At 50.7% G+C, this 21200-nt stretch overlaps 1 long non-coding RNA gene across 2 annotated transcripts; it reads right to left on the minus strand.

Moving 5' to 3' along the window:
- Positions 1 to 1952: 1952 nt before the first annotated feature.
- On the minus strand, positions 1953 to 20990 carry LOC128813386 (uncharacterized). 2 transcript variants are annotated; one of them, XR_008439023.1, is made up of 6 exons: positions 20910 to 20983; positions 19136 to 19310; positions 17483 to 17558; positions 14256 to 14408; positions 13762 to 13919; positions 1953 to 2171 (listed from the first exon to the last, which is right to left on the minus strand). It is a non-coding gene; the product is annotated as an uncharacterized LOC128813386 (long non-coding RNA). The 2 variants fall into 2 exon arrangements; XR_008439022.1 differs by lacking the exons at positions 17483 to 17558; positions 19136 to 19310 and having other exon boundaries at positions 20910 to 20990.
- Between the last annotated feature and the right edge of the window lie 210 nt (positions 20991 to 21200).

Here is a 21200-nt window from a genome sequence, read left to right on the forward strand (position 1 = left end):
ATTGATTATTTTAAAGCTCTTTTTCAACCTGGATGATTTTATGATTGTGCGACGCTATCCAAGGACCTGGAGGGGTGATGCCCAGAGCAAACTCAACAGTGCAGCATCCTCAGCTTGGCTCCAGGGAACTCAGAATGGATCAATCAGAAGTCTCCTGTCACCTGGCAGGTATCCTGATAAAGCTCATCCCTATCGGGGTGCAGAGCTGGAGCTGATGGGTGGTGTGGGGGAGGGAAAGGCAAACTGAGAGTTAATCTGTGTCCTTGATTCCAAGCAAGTTGAGAGCTGCTACAGAGAGTGGGAGAGATCTGGAAAGCACCCAAACGTTTGTGGGGCCTGCCACCAGATTCTTCCTCTAGCTTACAAGCAATCCTCTGGGTAGGGAGAAAGGAAGGAGGCTCCAAGAGCTGCCAAGGGAAGAGCACACTGTGGGTACAGGAGCAGGAAAATCAGAGCTCAGCTGCAGCTGTGCCAGCTTTGTCACTGCCCACTCCCGAGGACTACCCCTGTGCCATCTGCCAGCCAGGGTGGCCTCTCACTGCTCCCTAATCTGGCTCAGCCAACATGAGCTATCTTTTTCCATACCCTATTCCCTCAGCCAAAGAGCTCTCAAGGCTGGATTCAGTCACCATGAAGCTCAGAACTGGGGAAAAGCATCTGGCCAAGGTCTTTGGTGGGTGAGAGCCATCAAAATGTGTGCAGCCTGCCCTTTGTGCAGGAGGATACATGCCTGGTGAGATGAGCCCCACAGCTTCAACACCAAACATTTCTTAGAGACTCAGCCAGGAAGACCCTCCTCACCAAAGCTGGTCCAGAAGCTTCTTCTGCCAAGGGCACAGTCCTGGTTGTGCTCCTGACCTGATAATCAACATTATTCCTGATCTTCAAATCCAGGGCTCACCCCCAAATCCCCCAACTCCACTCTTTCCTGCAGCTCCAGTGGGCTGGATGGCCACAAGTGCCTGCTGGGGGGGGAGTGTCCCGGGGCCGCTGGGGTGAGCCAGGGCAGGCAGTGCAGAGCCAACTCCTGCCGGGGGTCAGATCCCGACACTGCCGGACTCGGCACAAGAGGAGCGTTGTCAGCAGGGCCCTTACCCAGCCCTGTGTGACCCTGCCCTGCACAGAACAGACACACGACCAGAGCCACTTCCCCGAGCTGCAGGAGCAGCCCTGACAGCAGAGGGGCTGTAACCTTTTGCTGAAATACACGAACTTCAAAAAATCACATTCTGAGGACAGAACAGACGCTCATCTATCACACCTTCAGCTGTAAGATATCCCCTTCCTACAAGCAGGCTTTTTTTTAACCTGCATCCAGGCAACGGGAGCTACGCTCGCTGATGGACACATTGCACAGCCAGCCCGAGGTAATTCCTGCTCACGGGCAGGGGAGGGAGAGCTTGGGAACGGCTCCTGCTCAGTGGTCCAGAAGGTGATTAAACACTGTGCTGCTCAGAACCACACTGGTAGCCAGGCAGGAACAGGTCAGAGGTGAGGAGGGAGGATCTCACCATGTGAATATCAAGTATAAAGAGAAGCATCTCCCTCTGATTCCATTCCCAGCCTCTTGTGCAGTGTGAGCAGGAGGAACAGGTTGGAGGAGAGGCTTCCTGTGCTGTGCTGTCACAGCAGCACCCAGAGAGGAGGGGGCTTGGACTCAAGCTTAGGAACTACTCCAACCTGTGCATGGAAGAATGGGAAGGGTGCAGGCACCTCCTCTGCCCACCCTCAGCATGGATCCAGGACTATTGCTCCTTCAGCCTTGGCAGGCCGATCAGGCAGAACCTTAGGCCTCTTGCCTTTCCTGTTCTTGAGCCATCCTGCCTGCTGTGCAATTTAGGAAGTGTGGCACAGATTCTGCAGGGTGTGAGCACACTCACACGCCAAACCAAATGCAGTTCAAGTTTTTTTATCAGGAAGTGCTAACACCTGGACTTTGGGTACATATTCAGACTAGTTTAGTGATTAGTAGTAAATATTCTTGGTGATAGCATGTGTGAAATGCAAGCAAGAGCTCTTCTGATTTTCTGTCTTCGTTCTCCTGGATCCTGGATTCCATGGCACAAGGAACCACATGACTACAGCCATGGGAGGTGGGTGCTTGTGTCCCATGAAGAACATTGCTGTGTCCTCTCCTGCTCTGCACTCCAAGATCCTGCTGTTACAGCCTGCTGGGATTGTTGGAAGAAGGCAGCTGAGTGAGAAATCATGGATTTTAAATAAAAACAGAGGAGTCCTGTGGGATATGGCATAAGGACATGTGGGCTCAGCTTTCCCCAGGGGTTGGTTCTTGAGCCTTGTGAGAAATCAAAGATGATGATACCAGATGCTCATGGTGCTCCAAGGCACTGTTCCCTGCTCCTCAGAAGCTCCCCAGGTGTCTGCACCTGCAGACCCATCAGTGGAAGGCAGAGCAAGAGCAGAGCTCACAGGATGGCCAGGACCATCTAATCGTATGCTGCTGATGCCATGAGGAAAGAAACACCATACCTTGCAGTTTATTTATTATTCTGTGTGCCCCAAGAGCAAAACCAGATACCAGCAGCTCTCCCTGCTGTAGGATTCTTGGAAGAGAGCACTCCATCCAGCTGAGCTCCCACAGACAAGTGAGGGCTGGTGTGTTAAAGCAGGTGTGACAAGCAGGTGTGTTAAAACTCTCCCTGTAACAGAATTTTTACAGCCCCTGAGGTGCTGCAGCCTTACATTAATGCTGCACTTGACTTTGCAGGCTCTGTCCCTCACTCGCAGCTGCATGATGCTGAGGTGAATCCCACAGAGCCATTTTCCTGAGCTCACCCTTCCAGGCACATCAGATTCACCTGCCACAGCCATGAAGCAGCTCAGAGGCAGCAGCAGCATCCTGAGAGGCTGTTGAGGGCAGAGCTGCCAAGTCCTGAGGGGACCTGTCAACTTAAACTTTATCTGCTGGAGACCTGCAAGGCCCTGAGCTCACACTTGTGGAGCATTGTGCTCACAGAAGAGCCTTGCAGTGCTACAGCAGTTCCTCTGTTCTTTACAAGAATTTTCTTCCTCCACAAAGGTGTTGTTTACAGGCATCTCCTTCTCATGTGTCCCCCACAGCATGTCTGGGTGGTGCAGAACTGCTGGGGGCACAAGATGCGACTTCCTGACCACAGTCCTGAGAACGGGGCAAGGAGAACAGCCAGGCCCTGAACCCAAGGAACCTCCCACCCTGGGCTTATGATTCCAAGGCCTGGTTGCTCCATAAACCTGGTGCATGGTGGTGTGACCATGGAGCCACGAGGATCACAGCTGGGTGGAAGGCACTGGACTGCCACGGAGGGCTGTGGGAGCAGAGTTGTTTGAGTCACTCAGTGAAGACTTCAACTTCACTGACTGTAGTGTACTCCAGGGTTTAGGACAAACCCCTTCTCAGGGGTGACAGCCAGGGGCTGGCTGCTGGCAGAGAACAAGGCACAACTGCAGCTCAGCAGGGCCATTTGTTCTTTGACTTCATCTTCATCCCTGGGCTGTTCTGAAGGGAAGTTTGTGTGAGACAAACGTACATGGCACACAATGCCAGCTTCAGAGCAAGCTGTGAGGAAGCAGATTGAGCTCTCTGTGCAAACCAACAGCGAAACCATTCCTTGGTGGCTTCTCTTGTGGGACACTTCAAAGGCACCACGCAGCCACAATGCTGCTGTTGCCCTGGGGAAGGACTCTCTGAATACCCTCCGTGAATGAGAAGTAAAAATTAAGCACTTCTATTTGGCACGTGCAGCCCAATAAAGATCCCTGAATGCTCAGCTTCTCATTGAACCTAAGGCAGGCTGTTAATTCGTTATTCACTTCCCAGCCTGGAAGGAAAAGCATGTTATACCCGAGGGCCAGAACTGATGAACAGAGCCATAAATCAAGCAGTTTACAAGACCAGCAATTAGGAAACAAGCCGACAGAAGGGAGAACTCTGTCAGTAATAAAGCAGACACACCACAGGATCTGCTGAGTGCTCAAAGCAACAGGGGATACGCACTACTTTCCACACTCCATCTCTAATTTTTCCAGTCATTTGCTGCTTTTCCCCTCTCTCTTCTACTTCCTTTTATTTCCTCCTGCCCTCCCTCCAGTTTTTCCTCTGTTCTCTCCCTCCTCTCTTCCAAAAAGCCTATTCTCCCAGTGAATGCAGGAACACATCTGCTGAGCAAATGGGTTTGGCAGCTGCTGCCCAGGAGCAGAGGCACATGCTGGGTACCAGCAGGCACAGGATGATGGATAGGGGCAGTCTACAGGTGCAGGGTGGGATGGGGGCAGCTGGGTGCTGCTCTCCAGCCCAAGCACTGCACAGTGCAGGAGCCCCTGGGCAGGGGACAGGTCCTGGGATGGTGGTGCTGGGGGAGAGAGTGGCAGTGGCACAGCTGCTCAAGTAAGGAAGGGATGGGGTAACTCTATCTCTCTTGCTTCTGCCCTGCTCATATCCTGGATCCAGCACCACTCAGATCCAGCTCCTTTGACTTTGATAGCAACTTCCAACACCCTCCCAATGTTTCCTGCTCTCTTCCTACTTCCCTGTCCTTTGACATTACTCCAAATGATCTCCTGGAGTGGGGTCACTGGGTGGCCAAGGGGCTTCAGTGGCTTTAAACCCACTGCTGGTCCTGATCCCATGGGCAGCTCTGCACCGTGTAGTCCCCATAGAAGCCCCCCAGAGAAGGGAGGCAGTGCTGGGGGCTGGCTGGACACTCCTTCCCAGATGCTGCATTCCTGTGGAGCAGCACTCTGGGCAGAGTCAGCCCTGAGCAGCTGTTCCTGCACACAGCACAGGCACCCACACGTGAAATCCCAGTGCAGGACATGGGCTTGAACCACCTCTCACATCCCCCCTGCTCCATGCACTGCCACAGCTCCTGAACATCACAGATTTGGGAAATCACAGCCAGAGGTGAGAGACTTTTGGCACCAGTCTCCCTAAAACAAGAGGAATATGGCTAATTATGAACCTCCCTCAAGGAAGGAGGGAGACCAGACACTCCTCCAGTCACCCCAAGACCAAACAGACCAAGTTATGCCAAGAATTAAGTGTGTGATATTCCAGTGCAGCCTGGAGGAACCTTATGTTAACAATGACCATCACTCCAACACCCTCCCAGCTGCCTGCGAGTGGAAAAGCCAAAGATTTGTCTGGAAGAGTTGTCCACGAGAGGAAGAAACATGTCCTCTAACCTTGAGCAGAGAGAGATTAATAATCCAGCTCCCCCAGTGCTGGGGATGGAAGGCTTTGATGAGCTCTTTGGCAAGTTCTGTAGGAAGAGGCTGCAATGCAAAGTTAAATAATTAGGTCACTGCAGAGCACAAGGGAAGAAAGTAGAAATATTCTCTGATTCCAGAGAAGGAGCAAACAGCTGCATTTCTGGAGACAGGCTGCATCAATCCCCTTGAGGAGCTGGGGAGGGGAATGGGTTTCAAGGTCTTGGGGAAAGCAAATCCCAGACACGAGGCCATGACAACAAAGCATACTCAGCAGCTGGGACTCCTTGGGACGAGACGGGAAATCCTCTTCCAAGGAAGATTTTTCCCACTCAGATCTTGGCAAGCCACTGTGAGCATTTACATTTCACTTATCCAAGGTCTCACTCAGGCCAGCCAGCCGTGGATTTCACTCCCAGAAGAGCCGGACAGTTTCTGAACTACCATGACTCACCCTAAATGTGTTTGAGGACAGGGGAGGTCCCAACAGAGCTGTGTGGGGCTTGCCTCAGGTACCCCAACCCATGGTCTTGCCCTGGGATTCCCAGAGCCATGCAGGGACACCCATAGAGCTATGCTGCTGTTCATCACCTCTGAGCACAGAGCCCACAAGGAAATCACAGGTGGTCTCCTGCTGCACCGTCCCAAGTCTTTCAGCTGTCCATGGTGCACAGGAAGGAAGAACATGAGGGAATAACAACTGCTGGCACTTGGGCCAAGGGTTTGTTTTCCCAGAAACGTCACAGAGGATTTCCACAGCATCAGGTAGGTTTTGAGTGGTACTTGAAGGGAATTCCACCCGCTCGGCTCTGCCCCACTCCGGGAAGGTCAGAGCTCCACAATGAGCCATATGTTCAGCCTTGGCTTCCCCTCACAGTGCCAGGACATGTCTGCGAGGAAGGAAGCCAGAGGGAATGTGGATCACCACCGAGACGGAGCCTCTCCTTGGCTCCCACCCTAATTAACCATCGGAAGGGCCCTGCCGTGCCAATAAAGAGTGTGGGGTAGGTAATTAATTAGTGGCCTATTGGGATCCCGGCACCTCTTGCCGAAGCCCAGCTCCATGGATTGATACAAAACAGATTTAATGGAAACACAGTGGTTTTCCCATTGTGGCTTTGAGCTAAATGGAACTGGTTTGGAAGGAACCTCATTTACAGTCCTGTCCCACGACTGATGCTTGGCTCCTCACCCTGCATGTACAGGAGGAGACTGGAAAGGAACCTGCTTGTGGAATGCAGGAATAAAACAGAGAGAGCCCCTGAGCTAATTTGTGAGCTATTTATGTTCTCCACCCTCCCTGCATAAGAAACCAGCAAGAGCAGAAGGACACCACAATTCTTTCCCACAGTAGGAAGCTGGAGGTGAAAAGTGTCCAGGAGCTGGAACAGGGACAGCAAACCGAGGCTCAGGTGGTTCTTTTCCTCTCCCATGAGCATGGGTGACATTGAAGCACCAAGGTGTCAGGCCCAGGGCAAAGAGCAAGGGCAGAAATAGCACCAGGAAATCACGTCAGGGCAGCCCAAAATAAGAGATGCTCAGAAGACAAGTGAGGAGCAGCTGCCAGAGGTCAAGGGATGATCTGTCTGGCCTGGGATAGAATAAGACTTTTCTAAGGGTACTGAGGGTCTGGCACCATGGATGATACTCATTCTGCCACATCCCACCCAGAGATCCAAACCAGAGCCAGCTGCAGCATCCTGCAGATGCACAGAACATGCACAGCAGTGAGACAAAGCCACGCTGTTGGGTGTCAGGGCTGGTTTGTGGGCCCAACAGTGACAGAGCTCTAGAGGGCAAAGAGTACAGAAAGAAAGGTCACCCTGTTTAGAACAAGGTGCTCAGAGCCAGACATGGCACAGTATCAGCAGTGGGACAGGCCAGAACAGCCCTGCACACCAGGAGAAAGGAGCCATCCTCTGCCCAAACTTGCAGTTGTCCTCCCTTCCTAACAAGCTCTCTGGCTCATTAACCTTGTTTTGCTTCTCTTCATCTCCTTTATTGCAGCTGGAGCCTTTCCAGCTCCCTCTCCTGGCTTGATGTCCCTGTCCCTTGCAGCCCTGCTTTGGGGGGATGTGTGCCATGCTGCTCTTATCCATCTATCCCCAAGTCACAGCATTGTCCCAACATCACACTGCCTCTCCCAGCAACTTCACACTGGCCTCTCCCAGGTGACATCCAGACTGGGAGCTATTGTAACCTCTCCTTTCAGAGTCCTCTGATAGCCCTTGTCCAAATAAACTCATCTTGAAAAGATTAGGATTTTTCTTTCCAACAGACACTTTTTTCACTCCTCTCGGTCAGCTCTCATTTTTCCACATAAAGCTGTCAGTTCCATGAAAATGTCAGCTCAAGGCTCGGCAACCATCGAGAAACAGATCAAGTGGAATGAATCATTTGGAAAGCAAAGAACAGAACAGAAAAATCTATGATTCATCCACACCTTGGGTACTGCGGGCACTTGTGGTCCCTTCATCTCAAAAGGGGATATCAGAACCGAAACAGATTCTGAAAAGAGCACAACAGATGGTGGTAGACACACAGCATAATTAAAAGCACAATTACCGAGGCACAATGAAGTAGGCTCAGACTCGTTAGTGTGCAAGAGAAAAGGCTCGTGGGGAAAAAGTCAGGGTGTGAAGTCATTATTGCTGTGAAGGGGGCTTGGCTCCTCACCTCCTCCTCCAAGCCAAGGGCTCAGGGCTGTGGATTAAGCTCGGAGAAGCACCCCAGGAGGTGCAGCCCACCCCCCCCCCCCCCCCAGCCCAGCCCAGGGAATCCATCCTCTACATCTGCTCCTGAAGCTGGCACGGAGGCTTTGCTTCAAGTGTCTCAGGAACAGAGGGACAACCACATTCACCTCTACAATTCCCATTATCTCCTTACTCTCACTCAAACATCCTCTCTTTTCTCTATCATATTAGGAAAAAAGCTCATCCCAGTGTTCTCAGGAGTAAGTTAATTATACCAGTGCTGAAGGCCTTTCCTTGCCTCTCCCCGTCTGTCATCTTTCATTCATTATGAAGGAACAAGCCCCCACCTTCTATCAGCTCATAGCACCAGGCCACCCACCAGATTTCCAATGAAGCATCGCCGTGCTTTTCTTTATACATGCTTCTAGCAGGGAAAAACACCCAGAAAGCTCCTCACTTGTCTTCAAAACCTCCTTTTGCTGTGACTCTACAGCAAGTTTGCCAGCACAGCACCGGGATCACAGTCAGGATCCCTTCACTGCTCCTCTGTTCACCTCCACCAGTCTCACATTTTGGCAGGAGCTCTCCAGGACAAGCCTCCTCCTTTTCCCTGGTGCAATTCCACACCACAAAGCTTGGTTTTGCAGCTCTCGTGCTGAGGATCTATCAGAGGAGCTTCCCCAGCTGCATCCATCACTGGTTCAGTATCTTCCTCTTCTGATCCATTCCTTCCCAAAAGACCATGGGAGGGACATTCAGGCTGCTCACTGTACTGGTCCCACTCTCTTCCTAGACTGGTTGAGCTGGGCCAGGGCATGCAATGGTCTGAGCTGGCCTCAAGTCTTCTGTGGTCTGCAGGGAAGGAAAGGGCTTGGAGCCAGATTTGTGTGTGGAATTAGCTGGAATCCCTTCAAAAGCCTGCGACACTTCATCTCCTCAGCAAAACATCCGAGATGCTGCACATTTATTTGCTGTGCTGTTCCAAGTTATAAAGTGCTTTTCTAAACCACCCTGGATACACATTGGATGGGAGCTGGCATTGTCCCTTCTGCACTTGGAAAGGCCCACAGAGAGGCTGGAGGAGCTCTAGGAGCACAGGGGAAGCCTGGTGGGTGTTGAGTCAGTGATAAACCTGCTTTTAAAGCAGAACCTCTGCTAGCATAGAAAAGGGCCAAGATTTTGGAAAAGATTTCACACTCAGTACTGAGCACTGTGCTCAGGAAAACCCAATTATCCAGGATAGCAACTCAGAGAGGCAGAACAATCCCTGTCCTTGAAGACACACAAAATCTGACTGGATGATGGCCAGACCAACTGGACTTCACTGGCTCCAGCTGGCTCTAGAGACTCCCTGAGTGTCCTTTCACCCCATTATCCACTGGCTGTGGAACTACACATCCCTGACACCACAGACAAGTCTCAGTTGCACAGGGAACAGCAAGGCTCTTCCAGTCAGCCCCAGAGCACTCCCCAGAGCTCAGCTCTCCTCCTTGGCTCCCTGGCATGAAATACCCACAGCAGAGGACCTTCTGGCCCAGTCCCTGAGCTGGGTGCCTTTTACACACAGGAAAATGTCTCCTGTCTTGACAGCATTCCCACAGTCTTGCGGATAAGCCAGAGGGTGTCCCTGGAAAAACAATCTGCAGGAAAGCTGAAATGTTGGAGTGAAAGTCTGGCCGGTTTGCATTTGAATTTCAGTAAAAATGCACTTAGACCCATGTTTGGCTCCAAAAACCCTTCCAGGTTTGAAAGCCTAAGAGCCTTGCTAAAGCAGTTCTTGGCAGTGGCGTGCTGTCTGCAGAAGGAACGCCAGTTCCCACTGACAGACACAGGATGGGAACTGCCCCTTCCTACACCCAGACACACCTCAGGACTAGCATCCTGTAAGGATGGATTTTACACCTTCACCTGGGGATCATCCTGGAAAACAAGGGTTTATAAAGCCACTTTATAACCTGGAACATCACAGCAAATAAATGTGCAGCATCTCAGATGTTCTGCTGAAGAGATGAGGTGTTGTGGGCTTTTGATAAGATTCCAACTAATTCCACATACAAATCTGGCTCCAAGGCCTTTCCTTCCCTGCAGACTGTTAACTAAGCCCTTCCATCAATGCAGTGACTGACTGCATTCCTCCTGACCAGGACTTTCTCTGGCCTCTTCTCCCTTGCTGCAAAGCTTGGCCCTCCCTAACAGTGGGGCACAAGGAGAGAGAGGACCATGCTGCAGGACATGGGTTGAAGGATGTTGGGTTTTGCTGCTTGCAGGTGTTTTCAGGGACCTGTTTTGAACTGAGATCACTTGGATTTGCTTGGACATTTGTAGCCCCACACCCCCAAGACTGTGCAGTAGCACACGGGAGAGTAGTTTTCCACCAGGGAGCTCAGATCTGAAGTCTGTGTGTATTCCAGGACTGGCAGGAAAATAGAGAGGAGCAGAGGCAGCATCACAAGGGGAAACGAGAGACTTCCCTTGAAATAATCCCTTCCATGGAGAGGGGTTCAAGCAACTGTAGGCTCTTCCAGATTACACCTTCCAAATCCCTGGGATCAATCAGAAAGAGGCTGAGTTGTTGTTTCCACAGCCTGACTCTGGAAACTGCACCCAGTAACACTTTACAGAGATGGTTCAGCACTGGCCCTGCTGCTGTTCCCCACACATGCAATAAAAGAGTGTGCTGGCAGCTCAGAGAATTCCCCATGGCATGTTCAATTGTGGCTGATGTCCTTTAAAATAATCAGTGCATCCTCCAAAACACTGCCTGCATTCCCTGTTCCTGAAAACTGCCTGCTGGAAGTGCTAATGTGCTGTTAGACTCTGTGTGATGATTATAGATGATAAACATAATTATTTTGGGTCCTGATTGCCTCTGCTGTCTCCATTCTGTTGCTGATGTGTAAAGCAATCTCAGTGTTATCAGTTTTATGGGCAGAGTGTGGAGGTACAGATTTATTCCTGAAGCCAAACCCTCAGGGAACAACACCCCTCTCCCCCCTCCCCTCCGAGGCACTGAGCTGTGCTGTGACAGATTCCTGCCTCTTGGAACATGGAGTCTTTAAGATGTACCTGAACACTGCCCAGCCCAGGTCAGAGAGTGATGGAGGTGGGTTTCCTCATCCAGCTGTAAATCCCAAGGGGAGGAAAGCACTGGTGATGGAGTCGGTGCGATTTGACTGACCTCTGCCCAAAGCAGTGCTGTCAGGCAGGTACCACACCAAGATTTCATGGAGATGAAGAAAATCAAGTCTCCTAAAGCAGCACAGTGGCCCATTCAACCTGGGAGTACCGTGTGTGAAGTTGGGGGTGAGGGAGCCCTTCAGATTAGGACCAGCAGATGCCTCAGGTTGGGATCCAGAGCACAAACCTCTGACTTTTGTTTTAAACCACTGACTAGTCCATCCTCCAAAAGAGTGCAGTTCCTTCCCAGCCATGAGAATAAAACACTGCTAAGCCCTATGGGGAGGTTGTCATTGTCCCTTATAGAAGAGGTGAGAGACAGGAGACAACTGTAGGGAACTGCACAGGAGAAATAACCAAAGGAAGGCCCACTCTTTGTGTTCCATTGTCTTCTCTATACTGTCATATTGTCCTGTTTGTAGCCTTGGGCTGTGAACTCCCTCCTTGGACTATGCCTGCCATGTCCTGAGAGAGATGGAAGTGGCAAGGTCTGGACAGCCTGTGCAGCACCATAAACTTTCCTGCCAATGCAGGAGGAAGGAGTTACTGGAGAGGGCTGAGGAGCAGAAGGAATCGTGGGATTGGCAGATTTTAAGTTCCTCAAGCAGCCCTGCTTCCCTCCACACTAACCCCATCATGACCTGGCTCCATAGAGACAGCTACTGCCTGGAAAACAACTTGCTCTTTAAGTTTTATTATTAAATAAATAAATCCAGCCAGCTACCACAAGGCCCTGCAGCCAGAGCAGCCAAAGAAAGGATTGGAGAAGCCAGAGAAGCTCCAGTGAGAGCAGGTAACCAGAGATGTGTTTAGCACAGAGCAGAGACAAGGCTCCTCACACGAGCAGGCTGCACCCCTACAAACATCCCCCCTGGCCTGGCCTGGCTGTGCAGGGAATTTACACGTACAGGCAGGGCGACGCCGAGCCCTGGCTGCTCAACAATCAACTTTTATTCTCTGCAGACCAGCAAAGCCAAGATTTCAGTAAACACGCAACCCCAAAAATGTGCCTGCGGATTGGGTAGAGCAGAGCCTGTGCTCTGCCTGCCAACCTACAAAGCCCCGCTCCGGTGGGTGGTTTCACGGTGAGGTTTCTGTGGGGAGGAAGTGTTTCCAGTGGTCAGGGCAGGGAGCAGGGCTCCAGGAGACCTGGATCCCATCCCTGGCTCTAGGAATCTGGAAAGCTCTGATTGCAGGAAATCTCACACACACTCAGGAGCTGCTCTCCCTCTGCCCAGCCCTCCTTGCTGAGGCACAAAACGCTGCTCCGAGGGGAGGCTGATAACACTGCCTGACCTTGCAGGGGTGCTGCGGTGCTGGGTGATTGATGCCTGAAAGGCTGTCAGAGCTCTCTGGATTAAAATCTCTCTAGAAGGCACTGGGAGAAGGCACATACGGGTGCAGACACGTGAGAGGGAGACAAGCAGCTCAGACACACTCTGCTCCCCTCCCTGCCTGCAAATCCCCACACGGATTTGCTGGGCCCACTACTCCTGCATTTTAAATATTTACAAGATGGGCCTGCAGAAAACCTGGGGTTTAGAGCAGAGCAGCCAACACTCAGCTCAAAGCTACCTTCACAAACCCAGCCTGCTGCTCAGGCCGCCCAGGCTCAGCCCCAGCTCTCCTGAGCCCAGCCCTGCTCAGTTTGGCCAGGCTGGAACCTGGGACCTCCTCTGGCCCTTGGCATGGCTTTGTCTTCCTTTCACCCTCCATGTCATTCACATGCTGCTTACTCCATCTTTTACCTCATTAATGAAGACAATTAAAAGGCTGGAAGCCCTGATCCCTGTGGCATGCCTTTGGAAAAGTACCTCCTTGACCATCTCCCATCACCTCCTCCATAGGAAGGACCTTGCCTGGAGGTGTGCAGAGCTCCTAGAGCAGCTCCTTTGCCCCACCAACTGCACCAACAGTTTCTGTAACAAATGAAAAAGGAAGCAGGAAGGAACATCACGCTCATAGGATGACTCTGTGTTGAGAAGCTGTGCTGGGCTTGGCTATTTACAGTATTTTATTCAACTTTTGGGCTCCCTTCCTGTCCTAAACAGATCTGGACACTGTCAACTTTTCTAAATCTTCTCTTACCTTATTGGCTGTGTTTCAGAAATAGGTGGCATGAGTCAATCACAGAGGACCAGTTTATAATATTGTAAGCTACTTCCCTCAAGTGGAGGGAATAAAAATCACTCAGCTGTGTGTCACAGGCTCTGTGTGTACTTCAGGTAGGAGGAAGACAATGGGAGATGGACACCTGCATGAGGTAGAACCTACCAACCTGTCTGAAAGGTGTTAGGAGAATAGGAACATTGCCAGTGACAATGCAGAATAAACTTTCCCACTGCACAGACCTCAGGGCACATGGGGGCACCCTTTGTGTCAGATCCCAAAGGGGCAGGTGCTCTGAGAGCCCAGCAAGTTCCCACATGGACAGCTCATCGACATCCTTGCCCAGGTTCTGGGAACATGCTGAATGCAAGCTGAGATGAGTCACAAGTGCTCCTACACAGCATTTCAGCACAAATGGAAGAGACTGCTTAGAAGCAGCTTGAGGGGTGAAAGACCTGAGTCCTGTGGAACAAAGCTTTCCTGCCTCCCAGAGCTGGGGCTGAGAGGCAGGATGGGATGGAGGGCACCAAGCCCAACTGAGCGAGCTGGCAGAACTGGTGGTGGGACCTGCACTCACCCCGAGGCTCTGTCTCATCTCATGGTCGCTGTTTTCCTCAGAGAAGCCAATGAAACACAAACAAAGAATCCCCATTTCACTGTAGTTCTACAGTTGTGGAGAAAGCAGCCCAGCTCCAGCCTCTTCCCTGAGCTGCAAGCAGGAGGATGTTTCATCTCCTGCAAATGCAAAGAGATAAGAGGGGTTTAGCACAAGGCAGGATTTGTTTCTGATCAGTCCAACAAAGGGACACACAACCCGTTTATCACTGGAAATTAATTGTGCCATCAATGCAGATGCCTGCAATTACTTCTGTTAAATATTATCTTTAATTAACTGTAAAATATATAATTAATAAACTTGCCCCCTCATTTTTGTTAAGTTTCACTGCTAAGACCTTATTACTGAAATAAATCTTCCTAGCAGCTCACATTGACAGAACAGAGGAAGGTGCACGCCTCTAGCACAGGATAATTTCTGTATGGGAAGTGGAATTAGGAGGGAGGAATAATCACCTCTCTTCGTGGCTAGGACTGTAGAGACACCCCACTCTGCCACCAGTTGTTTCAGCTCGTGCTGCTTGGAAGCAGGCACAGAGAATCTGCTTTGGCTGGCAGGGCTGGCTCGCTCTGAAAGCTGTCAGGCAAATGCACGCTCATCTTTCAAGCCTGGAGAAACAAAAAATAAATTTCCTTTTCTGATTTACAGTCCATTAAAGAAGTTTTCTGACTGTAAAGCTGCACAGAAAGACCTCGGTGGTTAGGCTGGTTTTTTAGAAGCCCCATGTTGCTCCAGCTCTCAGTGCTATGCTAGAGCTGCATGACTGATTTGCTTCCCACATACATCAGAACTGTTTGGATTCAGGGAGGTTTGGGGAGGCTCTTAAACCATCCCAATTAGAAACGCTTCAAAAACATTGCTGAAATTTGACTCCAAGCATAAAATTCCCCTTAGACTTTGTCTCCACTTGTGATCTTTACCTCAAGTTCGTTGATTGCCAGATTAACCAGAGGTAATTAAAATATTTCCAAAGGCTGTTCTGGGCAACACTTTTTGCCTTTCTGCAGGTGACAAATGTTCGTGGTTTGCCTGAGGCTGGCGTTGCCTCCTGCCTGAGCTGAGCATGCCAAACCCAGAGGAATGCCTGCTCCATCACCATCCTCCCTGCCTGGGGAAGGTGGCACAGAGACCCAGGGACTGCTGGCATGAGGGAGGAGTGTACAAGCACAGACATCCAGCTCCTGGGCATGGAGAGACATAAAGAGGCACACAGGAGGAGAAGGGCTTTTAAGGAAACCCTATAATTTCCCTGCTTTCAGAGGTACCTGGATGGCCCCCAGCAGAGCCCACAGGCTGCAGAGCCATTTGCCCACAGCCTGGCAGTGTCAGTGCAGGTGAACTTCAGAAATAGAAGCACAGAACCATTGAGGCTGGGAAAGACCTCTGTGATCACCAAGTCCAACACCCCACTCAGCACCACCACATGGTCACCACTAAGCCATGTCCTCAGGTGCCATAGGCACATCTTTTTTAAACATTTCCAGGGATGGTGGCTCCACCACGTTCCTGTTCCAATGCCTGACCAACCTTTCTGTGGAGAAATTTTTCCTAATACCTGGAAATTTTACCTAAACCTTCCCTGCCACAATTTTCCCTTCAAGGCCCTGGTCTGGTCCCATTTGGAGCTATTTCACAGAGTCACTGAGGTTGGAAAAGCCCTCCAAGACAATCAAGTCCTACCTATGACTGATCCCCACTTTGTCACCAGCCCAGAGCACTGAGTACCACATCCAGGCATTCCTTGGACACCTTCACGGATGGGGACTTCAAACCTCCCTGGGCAGCCCCTTCCAATGTCTGAGCAACCTTTCCATGAAGAAATTCCTTCTGATGTCCCATCTGAAGCTCTCCTGGCACAGCCTGAGGCCTTTTCCTCTTGCCCTTAATAGAAAAGGAAAAGGATTCTCACCTTAACCACTGTACTGAGGTTTTGGCAATGAGGTGAACTTGGGGAGACAGGGGGTGTCAGTTCCTGGCCATCCACTACCACTTTGTCACCCCATTTTGCAGCTGTGGGCAGACTAAAAAGGGGTCTGTGGGTTGTGAGTGCTGGAAATGCACAACCCCTGACACAGAGCAGGTCCTGTCTCAAAAAACATACTGGAGACCCTCACCCTGCTACAGCTCTGAGTCTGAAGAAAGGGCTCAATTCTCCACTTCATTTAACTACCACTTAAAAATGGTGTTGGACAAATGTTAAAACATCCAGCCAATTTGATTACACAAAAATTTTAGAGTCAGCAAATTATCTAGTGAAATGATGCATATAGAAATGTTAATTCAACAGCAACCAAAGCCTTCCACATCCCTTAACATCTAAAGATGATAATTCTACACAAAGAAAAGAGAGGCCTGAGCATACTGTCCTTGCTGGAGAAATTACAGGAATAGTCTAGCTCTCATGTACAGTGTACCCTATATGCAGTGATATAAATAGCAGGGGCTGAGGGAAAGTTTAGAAGTGGGTTTGGGCTCTGAAGCTCTGAAATCATATTATTTGCCTGGGTTTGCTGGGGGAGAGGCTCCTGTATCAGCCCATTCCCACCATGTGCCTCTCTGCAGAATCTTTCTGTATAAAAGTCTAGTTTTCCTGTTCTATACAAAGCATAAAGGTACTTTATTTTGACACACACACACACCCACCCTTGGGAGTGAGGACCCTTTGTGCCCCCTCCCAGGCATTTTGTTCCTTAGGATTCCTGCTGGATCAGACCAGGAACACTGGAGAGGGAGAATGGAAGAGTTAAGCAACTTGACTCTCTGGCTCTTGGGCCGCAGAAGGGGAGGGAGCAGGGAGGCAAAGCATCTGGCTTCCCTGCTTCCCTCACAGCCTGGCGGGAAGGCTGCTGTCAATTCTGCCTTCTGCCTTGTTGGAAGAAAGTAGAAGTGACAAGAGGCCCTCTAGGCAGGCAGCCAGGAACCAGAAATTCAATTGTGCTACCTCCTGAAACTGGACGGTTTTTTTTGGAGACCCTTTCCCTGAAATTGTTTTGACTTAAAAAAAAAGACTGTCATCGCAGTTCAGGGCCAATTCATCACCCCATGTCTCCTGGCTCTCCTTGCCTCCATGCAAGCACATTTGCACAAAAGGATTTCCATTTTCTGGGCTGCTCTACAACCAGCCTCACCCACAATAAATACACAGACACATAAATATGCACACACACACACAAACACTGTTATTTATAGGTACAGGCTCTGCCACAGACAGACGCACGCCCGGGTGTGTTCCTTCGCTGTGTAACACGAGGGCTGCGAGCGCTACGGCAGCTGAATTTACTCCACACTCACAGCTTAGGAAGCAGAGTGTGGGCCATACGGTCTGTCCCAGGGGCTTAGACCAACTGGTTATTGGCTGGTGCTGTTGTTGCTCTAACAAGCCCCTGGATATATGGCAGGGGCTGCAGAGAAATGCAGCTGGAGGAGCCTCTCCCTGTCAGCAGCAATATGTCACTGTGCGCTCGCGCCCGCCCCGTGCAGCACAAAAGCTGCACACCAGTGTCAGCACAAAGGTCAGGCTGCAGGTAGGCTGGGAGGGTTCTTCATTTCTGGGAACGTGCAGCCAGCTTGAGGCACCGTCTGGATGCTGCAGCAGGAATTTCAGCCTCACAGATGCCTGGCTATAATTTAAAATGAGGCAGCATTTCCATTACAAACCCCATTTTTCCCTGTGGATTTATACCTCAGCTATTCAGCTCCACTTTGGGGTGGACCTTCTTCATATTTTTCCTGCACAATATTTAAATCCAGCTCAGCCTCTGTTGGTTGTGAGATGGAGAAGGAAATTACGTATGCACACAAACACTCACGAGCACACACAAAAAGCTTACACAAACATATGCCCGCAGAGAGATCTGTCACAAAAAAACAGACCAGCCAATGCAAATAAGCTCAATTTTAAGAGTGAATTAATCTGACTTGGTTATTCTAAAGTATTAACAAGTTCCAGCAACCTTAGAATGCAATAACCACACTCAAGCTTTCATCTAGGTTAAATGGAAACAGATAACTTACACTGATAGAGATGATATCAGTATTAATCTGTGACAGCAAAGTTGGAGGCACAAACCTGACCCACTCAGAGCCCCTCTCCTTGCAGCTGTGTGTTAACAATTCCTGGATGCTTCCCCTCCCCTGAAATATTCCAGTGCAATGAATCACCCCCAACAGAGCCAGAACCCCTCTGTTTCCCTGGCTGCCAGGTGAAACCTGACCTGCACAACACTCCTGTCTGTTTATGACTTGCTCTGCCTTAGAAAGCCCATTTTGTTAGGGTTTTTTTAACTCTCTATCGATTCTACTTTGATGTAGTCCAATAAAGCACATTGACAGAAGCAATTTATGTTGGCCAGTGCCTCCAGTTCCAAGAAAGCCTTCCTGGCATACAAAGAAGGGTTAAGCACCTGGCAAGTACTATACAGGTTATGCAGTTTACCAGATTACCAGGTTCATTCAATCCAAGCCCAGGCCTGAGATGAGGAATGACCTCTTGTTTCTCCCACTCCCAAGCAGAAATAGGTATGATTCTCTCTATGATCACTTTCTCACACCACACAGAAACATTAGGAAATGTGACAAGGATTTTCTCGATCTTAAAAGAAAAAAGCTGTAAGTGGCCACTTGGAAGGAGATGAGCCTTTCCTCACCTCTGATGGCACAGAAACCAATCCTGGGGCACCAGAGCTGGCACTGGCACCAGAAGAGCTCAAGCACCTGGAAATTGTAAGATGTGCCTATTCACATTTCTGCACAGGTGTGCAAATGCAAATTGTTCCAGTGCCACAAAGATCTCAATGAGGCAGTTAGGAATAGCATGGATTTATCCTATCAGCTGGAAACATTGCTGGTGTCCACCTGATATGCTGTATTCCCTCTTCCTTTCCTGGTTTCACACTCAGACCTTGCTCCTTAGGCTGGGGAAGCACTGACCAAGAGCATCACTCAGGGAAGGTATTTAGTAGATGCTTAGCTGTCTCCTAAGTGCAACCTAACAGTTTCCTTGCTTCTTGCTAAGAGGGCAGAGGAGCAGAGCTGAGAGCTGCAGGGACTGGAAAATTCAGCTCAATTTAGCTACAGGGCACTTTAAAGTGCCTGTTGCATTTTTCATCTAAGCACAGCAAATCCCTTCACTAAGCACCAGCTCAGGTGGCTATAACTCCTGGAATGCTAAGTGGGGAGCAGGTATTGGACAGGCCATGCATCAGGCAGAGCAGGGAGCAGCTGGAGAGGGACACTGTCCTTCCAGGGAGGAGATGCCACCTGTCAGCAGCACCCGCTGCTCCTGAGGCATCCAACCATGCTGGATTCTCATCCATCCACAGCTTCCTGCACTCACCAAGCATGGATAGGGTTTCACTCCTCACCAGCTGGAGCTCCAGGAAAGGCAAGTCTCTCTCCAGACATGAAGATGAGGGGGGAACAGAAAGGCTGCAGTCGTGACACAGCAGAGATGGCCACTGGGCACCTCCTGTGCCAACAGGACACTTGGGTGCTGAAAATGCAGCTCAGCACTTACAAAAGGAAAAGAACACAAATAAAATATGGTCTTAAAACCCACCTGGACCTGCTGCCCCTATGCCAGGCTCCCAGGGAGCCTCTGCTGCAAGAAGGGGGACAAGGCACATTAAATTGCCATGAGGTTGTTAGCACCTAACTTAGGGCTCTTCATTTATCAGAGGAAGAGCTGCAGAGCCTCCTGTCTCCTCACAGAGAGCCCTGCTCAGCACCAGCAGGAGGTTTCTTCATCCATCCATCCATCCATCCATCCATCCATCCATCCATCCATCCACCCTGAGCTCCATGGGCAGCTGGCAGTGCCCAGGGCTGAGGACGGATGGCTGAGTGTGGCAGCCAGGCTGGAGCACAGGCAGCAGGAGCTGGGTGAGCTGTGATGGACACAGGGGTCTGCACCGTGACCCCTGGCGTGTGGCTGCTCCAGGATCCCCCAGAGCTCCCACATGGCAGCTCCTGAGTGCTCAGGACCACTGGGGCTGTCAGGACAAACACGTGGCACTCACTGGCATCCCACCCAGGAGTTATGAAGCCGTCACTTGCTCAGGCTGTCCACAGACAGTGCCAGCAGGCCTCAGAGCACTGCCTGCTCTCACCTGATTGGCATTTTTGGATGCTATTACTGAGAGGTTTTGGAGCTTTGAGACCTGCTGAGGAGAATGAGGCCAAATTCTCAGCCTTTCTGCCTCCCCACTTCTGCCCTGCTTTCTCTATTCTGGAAAGTTTTCCCATGCTAAGTATAGCTCCTAACAGGTGCATGACCAGAGGGGACTGTCAGGGATGCAGCTGTCCCCACAGAGGCCTGGCTCCATCTCCATCTGTCTCACTGGAGCTGTCCATGCTGCCTAGCTGAGCTCTTCGGACACAGGATGGGGGAGCATCAGGGATGCAGGCAAGAAATACACGTACACACACACACAGGGAGGAACATTGTGCCAGGGAATGCCACAAACAAAGCCTCTGACATCAAACTAATGCATCCTTTGAGGCTTTAAAGACCCCTTGGCACACACAGGCAGGCTGCCAGCTAACTCATCTCTCTTCCTTGCCATGCTACCAGCCTGATGCCAAGGTCAAGCTTTAAAGGAAAGCTGGCTGCTCTGTAATCCCCTGTGCCTCATTTGGGGATGCCACAAAACTTGTAAGGATCAGTGACAGAAAATATTTGACTGGGGCTGAGGCCAGTGTGATGCCTGAAGTGGTTCCCTTGCCCAGCCAGCTGCCAGTCCTGGCTCCCATCCTGCCAGCCCCACACCAGCCCCTTCCAGCTGGGAACCAGCCAAGTGGGGGCCACAGGTGATGTAAGGCAGTGACACAGGGAGCTGGGATCCCTGTAACACCTCAGAGTGGACAGTGGACATCAGGAGGCACCTCCACAGTGGTGACAAGGTGTCCCAAGTTTGTAGGGGGACAGGTGCTGGGGTGACCCTCCTGGGCACTGAGTTAGCTCATCACTGTGTAGGGGATATGAAAATATGAGCAATGGGGATAAGTGACAACCCTGCTCACAAACTAAAGGTGCTTCCTATCCCTAAGGTGTCCTGGAAAAATTCCAGGCTGATAGGACATGAGGAAACAAGCATTTTGCTACAGCCCACCGGGTGTTGCAGCAGAACAGCTGATCTGGTTCACAAATCTGGGTCCTGGGATGTGTGCTGTGCTAACAGGCTGGGGTGGCTTAATGCAAGGGTGATGAAAACCGTCTGCAGGGAATAGGATGGCACTGTGACATCAGCACTACTGGAAGAACAAAGGAGGAGGTTTCTGCAGTCACTCTGGGCCACCACAGAACATGCTCCAGACTGTCCTTTGGCCACAGTCCCATGTTTGAATTTGGGGAAACCAGAGCCTGAGTCCCTGCTCAAGCTGCAGGAAACTGAGCCACAACC

This window comes from Vidua macroura, chromosome 12 (genome assembly GCF_024509145.1).
Source record: "Vidua macroura isolate BioBank_ID:100142 chromosome 12, ASM2450914v1, whole genome shotgun sequence".
NCBI lineage: Eukaryota > Metazoa > Chordata > Aves > Passeriformes > Viduidae > Vidua > Vidua macroura.